This window comes from Rattus norvegicus, chromosome 1 (assembly GCF_036323735.1).
Source record: "Rattus norvegicus strain BN/NHsdMcwi chromosome 1, GRCr8, whole genome shotgun sequence".
Lineage (NCBI taxonomy): Eukaryota > Metazoa > Chordata > Mammalia > Rodentia > Muridae > Rattus > Rattus norvegicus.
This window is the reverse complement of record NC_086019.1, coordinates 74,267,244-74,280,682: the sequence shown is the minus strand read 5'-3', so window position 1 is coordinate 74,280,682 and position 13,439 is coordinate 74,267,244. Positions and strand designations below refer to the sequence as shown.

The 13,439-nt window shown below is 42.2% G+C and overlaps 1 pseudogene; it reads right to left on the bottom strand.

The window, feature by feature from the left end:
* Positions 1-6,156: 6,156 nt before the first annotated feature.
* LOC120099266 (uncharacterized) lies at positions 6,157-13,083 on the bottom strand (annotated as a pseudogene).
* Positions 13,084-13,439: the final 356 nt, after the last annotated feature.

Genomic DNA, 13,439 nt, shown 5'->3' with positions numbered 1-13,439 from the left:
CACAGTGTCCTTTGCCTTACAGAAGCTTTGCAGTTTTATGAGATCCCATTTGTCGATTCTTGATCTTAGAGCATAAGCCATTAATGTTTTGTTCAGGAAATTTTTTCCAGTGCTCATGTGTTCGAGATACTACCCTAGTTTTTCTTCTATTACTTTGAGTGTATCTGGTTTGATGTGGATGTCCTTGATCCACTTGGACTTAAGCTTTGTACAGGGTGATAAGCATGGATCTATCTGCATTCTTCTACATGTTGACCTCCAGTTGAACCAGCACCATTTGCTGAAAATGCTATCTTTTTTCCATTGGATGTTTTTGGCTCCTTTGTCAAAAATCAAGTGACCATAGGTGTGTGGGTTCATTTCTGGGTCTTCAATTCTGTTCCATTGGTCTATCTGTCTGTCTCTGTACCAATACCATGCAGTTTTTATCACTATTGGTCTGTAATATTGCTTGAGTTCAGGGATAGTGATTCCCCCGTGAAGTCCTTTTATTGTTGAGAATAGTTTTAGCTATCCTGGGTTTTTTGTTATTCCAGATGAATTTGCAAATTGTTCTGTCTAACTCTTTGAAGAATTGGATTGGTATTTTGATGGGGATTGCATTGAATCTGTAGATTGCTTTTGGTAAAATGGCCATTTTTACTATATTAATCCTGCCGATCCATGAGCATGGGAGATCTTTCCATCTTCTGAGGTCTTCTTCAATTTCTTTCTTCAGAGGCTTGAAGTTCTTATTGTACAGATCTTTTACTTGCTTGGTTAAAGTCACACTGAGGTACTTTATATTATTTGGGACTATCATGAAGGGTGTCGTTTCCCTAATTTCTTTCTCGGCTTGTTTCTCTTTTGTGTAGAGGAAGGCTACTGATTTACTTGAGTTAATTTTATACTCAGCCACTTGGCTGAAGTTGTTTATCAGCTTTAGTAGTTCTCTGGTGGAACTTTGGGATCACTTAAATAGACTATCATGTCATCTGCAAATAGTGATATTTTGACTTCTTCTTTACCAATCTGTATCCCTCTGATCTCCTTTTGTTGTCTGATTGCTCTGGCTAGAACTTCAAGAACTATATTGAATAAGTAGGGAGAGAGTGGGCAGCCTTGTCTAGTCCCTGATTTTAGTGGGATTGCTTCAAGTTTCTTTCCATTTAGTTTAATGTTAGCAACTGGTTTGTTGTACATGGCTATTGGTATGTTTAGGTGGGTGCCTTGAATTCCTATTCTTTCCAGGACTTTTATCATGAAGGGGTGTTGAATTTTGTCAAATGCTTTCTCAGCATCTAATGAAATGATCATGTGGTTTTGTTCTTTCAGTTTGTTTATATAATGGATCACGTTGATGGTTTTCCGTATATTAAACCATCCCTGCATGCCTGGGATAAAGCCTACTTGATCATGGTGGATGATTGTTTTGATGTGCTCTTGGATTCGGCTTGCTAGAATTTTATTGAGTAGTTTTGCATCGATATTCATAAGGGAAATTGGTCTGAAGTTCTCTTTATTTGTTGGGTCTTTGTGTGGTTTAGGTATAAGAGTAATTGTGTCTTCATAGAAGGAATTCGGTAGTGCTCCATCTGTTTCAATTTTGTGGAATAGTTTGGATAGTATTGGTATGAGGTCTTCTATGAAGGTCTGATAGAATTTTGCAGTAAACCCGTCTGGACCTGGGTTCTTTTTGTTTGGGAGACCTTTAATGACTGCTTCTATTTCCTTAGGAGTTATGGGGTTGTTTAAATGGTTTATCTGTTCCTGATTTAACTTCAGTACCTGGTACCTGTGTAGGAAATTGTCCATTTCCTCCAGATTTTCAAGTTTTGTTGAATATAGGCTTTTATAGTAAGATCTGATGAGTTTTTGAATTTCCTTTGATTCTGTAGTTATGTCTCCCTTTTCATTTCTGATTTTGTTAATTTGGACACACTCTCTGTGTCCTCTCGTTAGTGTGGCTAAGGGTTTATATATCTTGCTGATTTTCTCAAAGAACCAACTTTTGGTTCTGTTGATTCTTTCTATGGTCCTTTTTGTTTCTACTTGGTTGATTTCAACTCTGAGTTTGATTATTTCCTGCCTTCTACTCCTCCTGGGTGCATTTGCTTCTTTTTGTTCTAGAGCTTTTAGGTGTGCTGTCAAGCTGGTGACATATGCTCTCTCCTGCTTCTTTCTGCAGGCACTCAGAGCTGTGAGTTTTCCTCTTAGCACAGCTTTCATTGTGTCCCATAAGTTTGGGTATGTTGTACCTTCATTTTCATTAAATTCTAAGAAGTCTTTAATTTCTTTCTTTATTTCTTCCTTGACCAGGTTATGGTTGAGTAGAGCATTGTTCCACTTCCATGCATATGGGCGTTTCCCCATTATTGTTATTGAAGACCAGCTTTAGGCTGTGGTGGTCTGATAGGACACATGGGATTATTTCTATCTTTCTGTACCTGTTGAGGCCCGTTTTTTGACCAATTATGTGGTCAATTTTGGAGAACATACCATGAGGAGCTGAGAAGAATGTACATCCTTTTGCTTTAGGATAGAATGTTCTATAAATATCTGTTAAGTCCATTTGTTTCATGACTTCTCTTAGTCTGTCTACGTCTCTATTTAATTTCTGTTTCCATGATCTGTCCATTGATGAGAGTGCGGTGTTGAAATCTCCTACTATTATTGTGTGAGTTGTAATGTGTGTTTTGAGCTTTAGTAAGGTTTCTTTAACGTATGTAGGTGCCCTTGTATTTGTGGCATAGATATTTAGGATTGAGAGTTCATTTTGGTGGATTTTCCCTTTGCTGAATATGAAGTGTCCTTCCTTATCTTTTTTGATGACTTTTAGTTGAAAATTGATTTTTTTTGGTATTAGAATGCTACTCCAGCTAGCTTCTTCAAACCATTTGCTTGGAAAGTTGTTTTCCAGCCTTTCTCTCTGAGGTAGTGTCTGTCTTTGTCTCTGAGGTGTGTTTCCTGTAGGCAGCAGAATGCAGGGTCCTCATTGGGTATCCTGTTTGTTAGTCTATGTCTTTTTATTGGGTCGTTGAGACCATTGATGTTGAGAGATATTAAGGAATAGTGTTTATTGCTTCCTTTTACATTCATATTTGGATGTGAGGCCATGTTTGTGTGCTTTTCTTCTCCTTGTTTTGTTGCCAAGACGTTTAGTTTCTTTCTTTTTCTAGGGTGTAGCTTGTCTCCTCATGTTGGGCTTTACCCTTTATTTAACTTTGTAGCACTGGATATGTAGAAAGATATTGTGTCAATTTGGTTTTGTCATGGAATATCTTGGTTTCTCCATCTATGTTAATTCAGAGTTTTGCAGGATACAGTAACCTGGGCTGGCATTTGTGTTGTCTTTGGCTCTGTATGACATATGTCCAGGATCTTCTGGCTTTCATAGTCTCTGGCGAGAAGTCTGGTGTGATTCTGATAGGTCTGCCTTTATATGTTACTTAACCTTTTCCCTTACTACTTTTAATATTCTTTCTTTTTTTGTTGTGCATTTGGTGTTTTGACTATTATGTGTCAGGAGGAGTTTCTTTTCTGGTCTTAGCTATTTGGAGTTCTGTATTCTTCTTGTATGTTTTTGGGCATCTCTTATTTTAGGTTAGGGAAATTTTCTTCTGTGATTTTGTTGAAGATATTTAGTAGTCCTTTGAGTTGGGAGCCTTCACTCTCTTTTATAGCTATTATCCTCAGGTTTGATCTTCTCATTAAGTCCTGGATTTCCTGTATGTTTTGGACCAGTAGCTTTTTCTGTTCTATATTATCTTTGACAGTTGTTTCAATGATTTCTATGGAATCTTTTTCTGAGATTCTCTCTTCTCTCTCTTGCATTCTGTTGGTATGCTTGTATCTATGGATCCTTGTCTCTTCCTTTGGTTTTCTATATCTAGGTTTGTCTCACTTTGTGCTTTCTTTACTGCTTTTATTTCCACTTTTAACTCCTTCATCTGTTTAATGTGTTTTCTTGGAATTCTTTCTGGGATTTTTGTGATTCTGCTGTATAGGCTTCTACTTGTTTATTTATGTTTTCCTCCGTTTCTCTAAGGGAGTTCTTCATGTCTTTCTTGAAGTTCTCCATCATCATGATCAAATGTGATTTTAAATCTAGATCTTGCTTTTCTGTTGTGTTTGGATATTCAATGTTTGCTTTGGTGGGAGAATTGGGCTCTGATGATGCCATGTAGTCTTCCTTTCTGTTGTTTGGGTTCCTGGGCTTGCCTCTTCCTTTCACGTTGTCCCTGGTGTTACCTTGTTTTCCTATTTCTGACAGTGGTTAGACTGCCGTATAGGCCTTTGTGTTACAAATGCTGGAGACCTGTTTTCCTGTTGTCTTTCAGCCAGTTATGGGAACACAGTGTTCTGCTTTCAGGTGTGTAGTATTTCCTGTCTACTTTTCTTCAGGTGTTCATGTGGGCATGTGTATTGAGTCCGCCAGGCAGGTCACTTAGAGCAGAAAAGTTGGTCTTACCTCTGGTCTCAGGCCTGGAGTGGCTTCAGCTCTCTTTGAGGGCAGCAACCAGATGGGCCTGCCCAGTCTTCACTCGGGACCCTGTTCACAGGGAGCCCAGATGGTGCTAGGTGTTTGGCATTTTCCTCTAGTGTCAGAAATGTGGGCATAGAGTAGTGTCCTTTGGCTTCCCAGGCATGTCTGGACCTCTTTTATTTACATTTCAAATGTATTCCCTTTCCCAGTTTCCAGGCCAATACCCTCCCTATTTTCTGCCTCCCCTTCTATATGGGTGTTCCCCTCCCAATCATCCCCCCATTACTGCCTCTCTCTAAGAATCCTGTTCAGGCATCAGATCCCATTACCCATGACTGTGAGCCACCATATGGTTTTTGGTAACCATATGACTCAAGACTTCTGGAAGAACAGTCAGTGTTCTCAGCTGGTGAGCCATCTCTCCAGATTGAAAAAAACTTCCTTTTTAAATCATACATGAATTACTGTTAGGTAAAATTGTATATTCTTCAGATGTGTAATTTTGTGAGTTTTTAAAAGCATATCTACATTATGAATTCGCTGAAGTCATATAAGGACAAAACAGGACATAATATATACGTAAAAGACAAGCATCATAAGCAAAACCTCCCAAAATACCAGTGGGTTCATTTTGTGTTGGCCTCATGTGCTCTTCAGTGTGCTTTGCATAGTAGTGTGACTTTGTTGGAAAAACGAAATTTTCTTTACAAGTGTTTATCAATCGTGGTTAGCTTCTGGGGCACAGAAGAAATCTGTGTCCACATCTCTCAGCACAGGGACAGGATGTCACACAGACCTGTGCTGGCCCTGTGCATATTGCCATATTTTGCATCAGATTCATGTCTGGAAAGCATAGTTTCCTTGGGGTCATCCATGTTCTGTGTCTCTCACAGTTTCTCCAACTCCTATTCCTCAAAGTCCCCTGAGCCAAGAGAGATGCAGACATTCCATTTATGATTCAGTGTTTTTAGATCTCTGTTCGTTGTTCAGTTGTGGTTGTCTGATTAGTTCACATCTCCTGCAGGAGAATGCTTCTCTGATAATTGCTAAGTAAGATATTTATCTAGGAGACATTTTATTGGTATGTTCTTTTAAAAAATAGTAGCACCCACAACTCTTCCTTCTTACTCAGGGGGTTGCCATCCTAAGGGACACCAGGTAGTATCTTCTCACCAAACCTTGACTTGCCAACTCCGCTGAATGCATAGAGCAATAAACTACACTGCATACTCTCATTTCCCACCAAACAGCCCTGCGTGCTTTCCAGGAGGCCTGCTGCCACCAGGAACACCAACTAACCCTTTGCCTCCTAAGCCCAAGCATACCTGATCTCACACACACACACACACACACACACACACACACACACACACACACACTCACCGCAAACAAACAAGGAAATGACCCTAAATACAATTTATAATGATGACACAGGCCTTCAATTGTGAATGATTAAATCCCTTATAGAAAAATACAATCAATAGCTGAAAGAAATTCCAGGCAGATGGGAGAATATTCTATTATTTCATCGTTTCAGAAGAGTGTGGGTTCCAGAAGCAAAGGCCCCCAGCATGTGAGGGACAATAGTTTGTTTACCAAGGAACCACCTCATCATAAAACTTCTTTCCTCAGTACTCCAAAGAGTTTTGCTCCCTGTACATTCTATCATAACACATTTTTCTGACAATAAATTTTGGATCATCAGATTCATTTCCAAGAGTGTACATCATTGAAAGATGTATGTCTTTCTCTTTATATTATTTGCCAGCTGCATGGTGGGACTGTCTTTGGCTCTGCCAGGCCTCAGCAGCTAGAATTGAAAGGACTATGAGGACCAGGACAGCCATCCCCATCCTGATGAGATTTTCCATTGTATGATCCCGGTTCTCTGGGGCTGTGGTATTAAACGAAGAAGTCACAGAGTTAGGGATGATCAAAATTTCCTAACAAAGCATCCTTTCAGGACCCCCGTTTTCTTGAAGAGCATAAGGTTCTACTCTTTCCCATTCCATGACATGGAATTCTTTGTCTGATTTAACTGTCTGAGGTTTGGGCATGTTCTAGGGTGGGCAGATTGTCTCAGCTAGTCCTGAGAATAGAAGAGTAGGATGTGTGTATACTTAAGAGTTCTTAGTGTTTCTTCTGAGTTCCACATAATCATTTAGTATAGATGCCCATCATTTTTGCCATACAAGATCATGGAATTCTGGGATGAATCTTCCCTGTGTCCCCTCTCTTATTCTTACTAAATTCTTTAGGAAAAAAAACCAATGACATACCAGTGATACCAGTAAATTCAGTAAATTTAGGGTAGATGAAATTGACAATTCATTCAGGCAGTTGGCTCCAGGTCACTGTCACTGTTATGAGCAGCAAAAGGTCAGTTTTTAGAATGGTGTTTCTGGTGAGGCCTTCAGAGGTTGTGCAGACTCTGGTTAGCAGTATGTTTTCTTTTTTTTTCTTTTTGGTGAGTGTGATTCCCTTGTGACATTTAGACCTTACTACTTCAAACTTGATCTTAGCATTCCTCCTCTGGTGTGTATGTGTGTGTGTGTGTGTGTTGTTTGTGTGTGTGTGTGTGTGTGTGTGTGTGTGTGTGGTGTGTGTGTGTGTGTGTGTGTGTGTGTGTGTAAATCAGAAAGAGAATGAATGATAGGCCATTGGATTTTATCTAAGAGTTCCCCAGAAACCACAGTTATCTTATATTATGCTTAGATCCTAAGCGTGATACATGTACCTCTTAGTTTTCTTGGCTTTACAAATAATAATTACTGTGACAACAGGATGTGTCACACTGTTAGTAGAGAGTGGTGATGATCCACCATACTCTAGAAGACTCAAGGGTCAGTTGTAGAGAGTCCCTGCAAATCCCAACCCAAAACCTTCCCTTCTTCAGACATGTGTAGCAAGGCCTAGCAGAGGATATTCTTAGGTGTCACCTCTCAAATGAAGGCTGCATCATACATTTCCTCTATGTCACTCAGACGGAAAGGTTTCAGGCTTCCCAATGCAATAGGTTTGATTGCAAGTGTTGGATTTTATTTTCCTTAATGTGAAAATTGTTATGTTGTAGTTCTCATGGAGAATTTTGTCTGAAAGGTATTATCTATGGATATGAATCTGATTTAAACAGAAGGATGGTATAGAACAATTGTATGTGGTATACCAAGGCTATGTCCTCTCCTGTAGATTCCATGGGCTATGGCTGCAGTGAGAGCAAGGGTATGACCGGGATCCTGTGAATACTGTTTATTCGTGGATTTGGAGATGTTGTCACTGTGGACCAGTTCCTGCTTAGGATCTTATAACTGTGTGGGACTTCTCCAAACTGCTCTTTCAAACTACATGACACCCCTGGATTCCATTAGCAGGGAGTTTAGTGAGCATCCCTAGAATGATTCAGGTTATCCCTCACCATTATGAGGGCAAATACCCACCTGACTCTCACTCTACAGTATTCCAAACCCTGTGGTAGCTGATAATTGTTGTAAATGGAGAATGCTGAGACACCCCTTCTGCTGAGAAAGATCTGGATCACCTCACCTGGGACCAATTCTCCAGAGTCACTGCTCTATGACAGAAAGTATAGAGGTAATTGGAGGTATCTATAGCACCTGAAGAAGTTGCTAATGTTGGAGGTCACAGAACTCATAGAGAGTTCTAGGATTATGCCTCATGCGCAAGACTGAAGGAGACTGAATCCTCTGCCATGGCAACTTGACATGCCCTTGCCAAGCATCAGCAGAGTTTTGTTTTTTGAGACTCACTGCAGAATCAGGTTTTGCAGACTTCCTCTATCTGGAGAGGTCACAGCCACTACCAGCACAGAAAAAACTAAGATGTGTGAACCACACTTCTCTTATTTATACTCAAAGAAACAGTATCCCAGAGAGAGAGAAGGGCTTGTCCAAGTTTAATATCCTGAAGCAGCTGTATTAATCCCACAATTAGGTATAGCCTATCTGGTCCTATGTGCCAACAGAATCTTTATTAGCCCTCTTGGACCTGACTGTATTCAGGAGAAATATTGTTTCTTAGGGGAATCAAGGAGACATGACTTTCTGGGTTCCTTACTCATAACCTTACCCATATGCCTCATCATCCAGGGTGAGGCTAAATAGTCTATTTGGATGCTCTTCTGTAGTCTAACAGTTAAGTCCCAGTCTATGGCTTGTCCTTTGGGATATTTCTTGGTCTTTCATATTCACACGCTCAAATGACAGAAATGAGAACTGTGATTAACAAGAGCTGTTTGTTAGACTGCCTGTGTTTGTAGCATATTCCCTATAAAGAGGTGCCTAATACTTACTGGCTGTTGTGGTGAACCTTTTAGTTGGTCATCTGGAGACTTCAGTGGGTCCTAAGAGACAGAACAAGAGGATGTCCTTTGTGCTGTGTGTGCTACATATGCCATGTAAGCTCCCTAAGACAGAGTGACCATTACATGAAGGATTATTGTTGCCATCAAATTCTGTGCTGTGGAATGTGCCTTTTGACTAACCATTCATATTGTCCTCTTAGTCCCACTCAAATCAAAAGATCTATGTATTGTAATGCAAATCACAATGAGATGTCAGAACAACCTCACCTGAGACTCTGAGCTCCACAGGGGCACTGGCAAATGACAGCAGGTAGAGAGATGAATCTCGAGAACCATAGCATTTGTAAGTGCCTGAGTGGGTGGAGGTCACAGCATTCATGGAGAATTCTGACTGGTACTGTTGATCTTGGACCTTTGATTTTAGTCGAAGGGATGGCTGGCCTGATCCCTCCTTGGACAGAATGAAAGAGTCCACAGGGTACATTGACCAACACATCAGGGTCACATTCTCTCCTGAGTGTACTGAGGAGTTAGGCATCACTGAGAGGGAAGGTGTGTCATAAATCTGTCCTAAAGAAAAGAGGGATGATGAGAGGCTGTCTTCCTTGTTCTGAGCTCAAATTACATTATTTCACCCTGAGTACATGGGACTTAGTTTCTTTTATCTGACTGAGCTCACCTCCTGCTGACCTGTCTCTCCTTCTGTTCCTCCCCAAGATCCCTGTCCCTCATCCCAGCCCTCAGCTACTAAGCTCCCCCATGAGAGCCTGAACAGTGGCTAGGTACATCACTTTAGATCCTCACCTGTGATCAGGATGTCCAGGGGGTCGCTGGATGCTGACCACTCAGAGGAGAGGTTCTGTATACCATAGCATCTATATTGACCTCCAGTGGAGTGATTCACAAAGCCCAGTGTGAAGTTGGCCAAGGAGATGCCACCCTTGGTCCACTGGCTAGAGGACAGTGTGATGTCTGCTCCCCCCACTTTGTATAGAGCAAATCTGTCATAGTTGATGTCAGAGCAACACTGCAGTGTGAGTCTCATTCCAGGGTCCAGGAGGTAGCCTTGGTGAGTTAGCAGAGAGGGCTTCTTGGACAGGCCTAGAAGGAAGGTGGCAGCTATTGAATGAGGTTTGGTTCTTATCAAACATCTCTGCCCTCCCATCCTGCCCAGCACCTGTGACAGCTTGTCTCCTAACAGGCTGTGATTGAGCACACAGGCTTTCCATCTAGTCCTTCTCTACCTGCAACTCTGCAGAATAGCAGGCCATGGCAAGGGTTTAGGGTCTCAGAAAGTGATTGGAGAATGACAGAGGGGACTTACCTGAGATGAGTATTTTTTGCAGCTCACTGGGTACTGACCACAACTGTGGGGTATGTTTGTAGTAACCATAACATCTGAATGTCCCTGTGTGGTTTTGTGTCATGGGTCCCATAACAAACAGGGCTTGGTACTGTCCACTAGAACGTCTATACTGTGTGTTCAGTGAGCTGGTGAACTTCTGATCTTCATTGGTGAGAATGAATTTATCATAGTGGCTCTGTGAGGTACAGTGGAGTATCAGGTTCCCTCCCTCTGTTACCACAAAGCTGGGCAGTTCTGATAGCCTGGTTTCATATTTGTCATAGATTCATAGAAGATAACGAAGCTGTTACAAGTTCTCACAAGTCACAGTGTTGTCTAGGACTATTCTGTGGGAGAGAAGTACTCCTGAGAGCAGTGCCTGGGATTGGGAATCTGACTGTCCCCTCACCTGTCACCAACAGCTCCAGGTTGTCCCTGGGGTCTGACCAACCAGCTGAGTTTTAACAGCAACAGCGATATTGCCCTGCATGGTATTGTGTCACAGAAAGGGTTAAGAACTTGGCCTTATTCCCAGGCTGTTCTAGGGTCTGTGTGCTCCATGTTTCTTGGCTTCCCTCCTTATGCAGAAAATTTATTTCTGTGTCCAGGTCTTCCTGACACGAGATGGTCATGGCTCTTTTGGAGGGGATCACAGAGCCCGGTTCAGCCTTGATGGTTGGTTTTTGGAGTTCCCCACACAGAAGTAGGAGAGAAGCACATGGGCATGTTTGAAAGTGGCACAGAGAATGTCCCACCAGTGGATGTTGCTTTTATTCAATTTATTCTTCTCTCATACCATATACTGGAAGACAGCCTCTCATCCTTCCATCCTTCCTAATATAACACAGTCCTCTCCACTCCGTTCTCCCTCATGTTTATGCTCCTCTGCCTTCTTTTTGAGAAGAGAAGGATTTCCAGTGATATCACCTAAACATGGCATAACAAGATTCCAGAACAGTAGGAACGTGCCCTCACATTAAGACTGGACAAGGAAAGCCACCAGTAGAAAAAGGATTCCATGTGTAGGTACAAGTATTGGAGACATTTCCATTCCCACTGTTAGGAGTTCAGCAAGAACCTAAAGCAAGCCAGGTTTTGTTGCGCCCACATTGAATCAGAGCACTCAGGAGGCAGAGGCAGGTGGAACTCTGTGTTGGAGATGAGCTTTGTCTACAGAGTGAGTTCCAGGAAACTTTACTACGGCTACACAGAGAATCCCCCAAACACCAAAAAACAAAACAAAACAAAACAAAACAAAAAAACAAAACAAAACAAAACAAAAAAAAACAAAGAAACAATCAAAGAACACGGAAGCAAGTAAGAAGAAAGCAAACAAACAAAAACCAGAACTTGAAAACAGACACAGGATGTATGCACTAGGCACAGGGCAGACCCTTGCAGGCTCTGTGAGTCCTTATGATTCCTGCTTAGTTCATTCTGTGTTCCATGTTTCTCCTGGTATCCTCAATCCTTCCTCTCCATGTTCTTCTGGATTCTCAGACTAACAGAAGGCCTCATGAAGCATCATCTTTCTATTGCATATCTTGGGCTTGGCTACCACTGTCAGCCTTGGATTCTGTATTTTGGCTAGTGTTTCCTGGCTGTGTGTCAAAGTTCTAAAGTCTTGGATCCTCACATACAGCACATACTATGTGGTCTCTCAGCAACTGTATCATTGAATGTCATTCTGTGGAAAGACTGGGGTTCCTCACCTGACACCAGGAGTTCCAGTGGTTCACTAGGAGCTGACCAGAGTTGTGGTGTGTTTCTTTCATAGCTGTAGCATCTGAATATCCATTTCTGGTTGGAGGTCAAAGGACCCACATAGAACAGGACATAATACTTTCCAGTGTAGTGGTTACACTGTGGGTCCTGCCTCCAGGAGGGCTTCTGAGGTCCTTCTACAGTAAGAATCGACCAGTGATAGTTCTTCGAGGGCTCACATTTGAGGGTGACATACCCTCCTGAGGTCACCACAGGGTCAGTCTGGGCTGAAAGGCTGGGTTTCCAGTAGGCTCCTAGGACAGAAGGAGGAATCAGTTGAATGTCCCCATCCCTCATTATCTACCTTGGCTCTGAGGTTCCCACAGGGAAACAGTCAAAATCTGAGAGTCCTGGGGCCCTGTGTATTCACTCACCTGTGACCACTAGCTCCAGGGGCTCACTGTAGTCTGATGATTTACCCTGAGTCCTGTAGGAACATTGATATTGCCCCGCACTTTGCTGGTCTACATTTGAGAATGAGAATTCAGTCTTGTTTGTTGGCTTCTGATGGTTCTTTAGAACTGTTCTCTGTAGGTTTCCATTTCTATAGAGATGAGACTCTTTAACTCCAATGGTCTCCTCACAAACGAAGGTTACCTTAGTTCCCATTGAGACCACAGAATCTGGCTGTACTCTGAGGATAGGCTTAGGGAGGGACCCTGTAAGTAACAGAGCAGCTAAGACTCAGGACACCCATGCTCAGATATCAGTTCTTAACACTATGACCTTCCAGCTACCCCCAGAATAACACACATGTGGTGTTTTCCACCATTACTGCCCAGACATGGCTCCTGGATATGAAGAGAAGTGAATTTCAGGAGAGCTGCAGACACTCACCGGTCAGCACTGGGATCCAGAGTCTCAGAGTCAGTCCTGGAAGAGAATTCTTTGTAAGAAATTTGTTTGTAAGACTGAGTAAGTCCTCCCCTCTGCAGAATTGCCTGAGACACTGTGGTTTCCTGACGGGTGAGCACTGAGTTCCAGGCCCTGCTCATTTCTAGACCTCAGTATCCCCACCTCCTCTTCACTTCTCACCAAGACAGAGCAGGGCTGTGAAGGTGAAGGTCATGGTATCTCCTCTCAGAGGCTGCAACTCTGTTTGAGAGCAGAGCTACAGAGCCTTTCTGAAGGATTGGAAACAGGGTGTGGCCCTGGAAGCAGTACAGTCCCCATGACTGGTCATTTTTCAGCAGCCCTACAGGAAGGGGAACAGCCCTCCTCAGGCACCCTGCTCTAACTTCCTCAATGCTGTGACTAGGTCAGGCAGTAGAACTCTGCAATCAGGCCTTACACAGATGACATTTCCTCAGCCCACCAGGGTCTGCCTCACCTGTGCACATCACCGTCAGAACCATATTGTAGCAGACTTGTGGGAACATCTCACAGAACAGAATTAAATTGCCATTTTGCTTTTTTCTCTTCACATTTTACGTGAAATATTTCCTTATTTTCAACATTTTAATGTTTCTGAGGAGGGTCTTGCTGTGCATATCTGGAATGAGATTTACAGTCTTTTCTTCATAGTCTCATGTGACACATTATCA